Source organism: Oratosquilla oratoria, chromosome 18 (assembly GCF_046742065.1).
Source record: "Oratosquilla oratoria isolate Oo_2021 chromosome 18, ASM4674206v1, whole genome shotgun sequence".
Classification (NCBI taxonomy): Eukaryota; Metazoa; Arthropoda; class Malacostraca; order Stomatopoda; family Squillidae; genus Oratosquilla; species Oratosquilla oratoria.
The window spans coordinates 22,703,009-22,708,008 of NC_134794.1; positions in this window are offsets into that span (position 1 = coordinate 22,703,009).

The window sequence follows — 5,000 nt, forward strand, 5'->3', positions numbered from 1 at the left end:
CGTAGGTCCGATCAATGGGTAATGCTATGACATTGCACACACACACACCCCCAACTCCCCGCCCACGAGAGTCAGAGTACGACCCGAGGCACAGCGATACCGAAATAATTTCGGCCCTGGGCAGGATTCGAACTGGGTACTAGGAGCACTACTACTTCCAAATCCAGCGCTCTACCAAATGTGTGTTTGTGTATGTGTGTGTGTGTGTGTGTGTGTGTGTGAGTGGGAAGGGTGATAAGGTAAACGCCAAAAAACCGTAGGAGTTCTATCATTAACGTTTCGTCCTTAAAGGACTTCCTCAGAGTATACATACATACATATATCAAGGCTTTTTCCCCCTTACAAGGGAGGTAGCCAAAAGGAAAAGGGCATAAAATCATTCCCACCCATTCCATCCCTGAATACACTCCACACCCCTCCACCCTCCCTCTTATCTTAACACCTCCTGGATGACGGGTCATCCCTGCACCCTGTCCACTGCCCTGGGTCAGAAGCAGTGTTCGCAAGACACAGCACATCCACAGCAAGGCCGCTTCATTAAACCGGCGACCCCCCCCTCACCGTCCCTCCGGGCTGCGTCGAATTTTGCTCACACATACTACCTCACCCCCCCCCATCCCCCCGCCAATTCCACCTCATGCATCACAACATCATCCATATACAACCATTCTCCATTCATCCCTGTCTTCTGTCCTCTCCCGTCCTTCCTCAACAGACATTACCCTCTTCCCCTAAGCCCCCTTCACCCCAGTCATCCACCTCATCCTAGGACGTCCCCTCATGTTCACTCCCTCCACATCTGCCTTCCATACCTCTTTTACTAGTCTTTCTTCACTCCTTCTTTCCATGTGTCCAAACCATCCTAATACTCTTTCATCAACCCTATCTCCCAACTCCCTTTCCACCCCTGTTCTCCTCCTCACCTCCTCATTTCTCACTCTATTTAGCCTAGTAACCCCCATCATACTTCTCAGACACCTCATCTCAAACACATTCAAACTCCTTCTCTCTTCCTCTCTTATGTTCCATGTTTCTGCCCCATACAGTGCTGTTGGCACAATCACTCCTTCATACAGTCTCCTCTTAGCATCCATTCCCAAATGTCTATTCCTCATTACACTTTTTAATCCACCAAGGCATTTACTCGCTTCTCTCAATCTACATCCTACCTCCACCTTCACTCCACCTTTTCCTGCCACATTTGCACCCAAGTATCTAAAACTATCCACTTCCTCCAGTCGCTCTCCCTTAATGCTCACTTCCAGTCTGCTGCCACTTTTACCCCTTAAACATTTCATCATATTACATTTACCCACATTTATCTTCAGCTTTATTCTATCACATACTCTCCCAAACTCTGCCACCAACTTCCTCAATCCCTCCTCCGATCCTGCCACAAGCGCAGTGTCGTCCGCAAACAACAGCTGGCTCACCTCCCACTTTTCTCCATTTTCTTTAACCATCTCCAATCCCTGACCCACCACCCTTGCATTTACCTCTCGCACTACCCCATCCATGTACAAGTTGAACAGCCAGGGTGACATAACGCATTCCTGTCGAAGTCCCACCTTTACCTCGAACCACTCACTCTCTCCATTTCCAATCCTGACACAAGCTCTGCTACTCTCGTAAAAACTTTTAACAGTTCCTAGAAGCTTTCCTCCTATTCCGTATATCCGCAAAACCTCCTACAGTGCCTTTCTGTCTACCCTGTCGTAAGCCTTTTCCAGATCCATAAAAGCCCAAAAAACATCCTTCCCCTTTCCTATAGCTTTCTTACACATCTGTCTTAGCACAAAAATCTGATCTACACAACCTCTACCTGTCCTAAACCCACACTGTTCCTCACCAATTCCCTGTTCCTCTCCTAATCCTCTCAATCAAGACCCTCCCATAAGCCTTCCCAACTATACTTAACAAACTGATCCCTCTGAAACCACTACCCCTTTTTCCTTGTAAAGTGGAACTATAAAGGCACTCCTCCAGTCCTCCGGCACTCTACCCTCTCTTAAGCAAACATTAAATACCCTCACCAGCCAGTCCACCATCACTGTACCTCCTTTTTTTTTTTTTAGACATTCTGCATGGCATCCATCCAGACCAGGTGCCTTACCTGCTTTCATCATCTTAACAACTGCCTTCACTTCATCCTTCCTTATTTCTCTTCCATTTTCCTCACTCATCACGGTAATTTTCTTAGCATTTCCCACTGCAGCTATCTTTCCTTCCCTATCCTCCTTCACATTTAGCAACTCCCTAAAATATTCTGCCCATCTTCCCCTTACTGCCTTCTCTTCCATTATCATCTCTTCATCTGCACCTTTTACATTTTCTTCTCTACTTGATTCGCCTCTCTTTTCCTCCTCTTCCTCTCAGAGTATACACTAAGAAAATATTTGCAGCTTATATACTTCATTTTCTTACCCCGTTCCTCCCCTATCTCCGTCCTTTCTTCATTCCGCTGGTCAACTTTGATAATTTGATAAATCCTTCTCTATGATCATTGTACGGTTTTGAAGCGATGTACGCTGCTTAGATTATTTTTCTTTCTTTCCAAATGGATGAAAAAAATTATAGAGACAATAGTGTTCCTATGAGGTGGTTCTTTATTGTATTCAATTTTAAACTTTCTTTGTACAGCAATAGTAGATTTCAGCTCAGCCAACCAAAGTACACACCTTACTTTTTGCTCAGTTGAAGCCATAGTCAAAGGATTCTGAAAAAAACTTATCTAAAATTTTTTACAGATTTTGTGGTGAAGAACTATTCAATAACTATACTTAAAACTAGGTAAATGAAACTTTATAACACCTTTTACAATTTTTTTCTATCAACAGTACTTACAAAGTTATAATTTTTTTAAGGTGCACACGGATTTTATAGAAACCCTGTATATATATATATATATATATATATATATATATATATATATAATATATATATATATATATATATATACATATATATGTATATATATATTTTTTCTAATCAGAAATGCAGTAGCATATTTGTAAATGACACACAGGAACCCACAGTCGGAGAAAAAAACTTCGAATAAAGAAGAATCCTATATTTCGGCTATCAACTGTAGCCCTCTTCAGGAAAGTTGATAGCCGAAATATAGGATTATTCTTTATTCGAAGTTTATTCTTTCTCCGACTGTGGGTTCCTGTGTGATATATATATATACATAGATATATATATATATATTTATATACTTATATGTACACATATATATATATATACATATATATGTATATATATATTTATATATATATATATATATATATATATATATATATACTCGTATATGGCTAAAAAATACAGCGACTTCTGTATTCATGATTTTGTTAACACTGCTCTGCGAACAGCAGACTTATGCTTAGAATTAAGCATAGGAATACTACTGCCAAAAGGCATAGTAAAACAGAGTGGAGCGGTCTCAATCTATTCACGACGTTTCGTACACTTTGTACGTTTTCAAGTGATATTGATCACAATAAATGACATGGCTTATATATTGTGAGAAGAGGGTTCATGTTGTCGGGTGAGGTCACGTACAAATGATCAAGAAGGGAGGAATGGTGGTGGAACTCTGTTGGGTGGTGGAACGAACTCCGCGGGGTGGTGGACTTCATAGACGGAATAATGGCAAGGTCTCTAGACTGCAGATTTAACTCTGGAGACTTCTCTTTAATAAGAAGAGCCTCGAGAATTTGTAAGCGGTTGGTATCATGTGCTTGTCCAATATTTTTTGTGTTTTCCATCAGCATTTCCCTTGTTAGAGTGGTGTTGTGGCGTGCGATAGTGTGAGTTTTTGGTGTACCATTTGGGCGTGGAGAGTAATTCTTCTACTACAAGCCCACCGGCTGCGCCGGCCCAGCTACGCCGGGGGCCTTGGCCTGCGGCGCTGCGCCTTAGGCGCGGGCGCTGCGCGCCCTGGGCTACGCCCCTTTTTTGGAAAATAAAGAGTTCTTCTTCGAGTTCTTCTTCGAGTTCTTCTTCGAGTTCTTCGAGTTCTTCTTCGAGTTCTTCGAGTTCTTTTTCGAGTTCTTCGAGTTCTTCTTCGAGTTCTTCTTCGAGTTCTTCGAGTTCTTCTTCGAGTTCTTCTTCGAGTTCTTCGAGTTCTTCTTCGAGTTCTTCGAGTTCTTCTTCTTCGAGTTCTCCTTCTTCTTCGAGTTCTTCTTCTTCGAGTTCTTCTTCGAGTTCTTCTCTTTCGAGTTCTTCGAGTTCTTCTTTTTCGAGTTCTTCGAGTTCTTCTTTTTCGAGTTCTTCGAGTTCTTCGAGTTCTTCTTCGAGTTTTTCGATTTCTTCTTCGAGTTCTACTTCTTCTTCTTCTTCTTCGAGTTCTTCGAGTTCTTCTTCCTCTTCTTCGAGTTCTTCGAGTTCTTCTTCTTCTTCTTCTTCTTCTTCTTCTTCTTCTTCTTCTTCTTCTTCTTCTTCTTCTTCTTCTTCTTCTTCTTCGAGTTCTTCCTCTTCTTCTTCTTCGATTTCTTCGAGTTCTTCTTCTTCTTCGAGTTCTTCTTCTTCACCGTAGTTGGCGGTGTAACCGATTTACCACCAAACGCGAAGGTGTGACCGAATTACCACCGGACGGCGTAAGCAACCATTAAATTTTTTTATATTAGAAGTGTTGTTGTTGTGTATCCTATGTATGAGGAGGGTAGGGGCACACATTTCCCTATTTTGCACGAGTATTCATACGCAAGATGACTCCTTTGTGGGTCTCGGATTTTCATGGAAAGGCTATTTTTCATGAGCAGTGATGAGGTTTTCCTGTTTGTATAATAAATGACTTTGTCGAGGAAATCATGGGGTCGGGTGGGTTTGACAAATTTCTTGATTGTTTGTTTTAATATGCCTTCATCTGTACTGTAATCCGAATGCATAAAGGCCTTGTAGAAGATTTTGATGCATTCACCGTCTTTGTTGGTCGCCTTATGTTGTAGGTACCATTTACTTATTTCATGTTTAATAATCTTGTTGATTTTCTTGTTAGG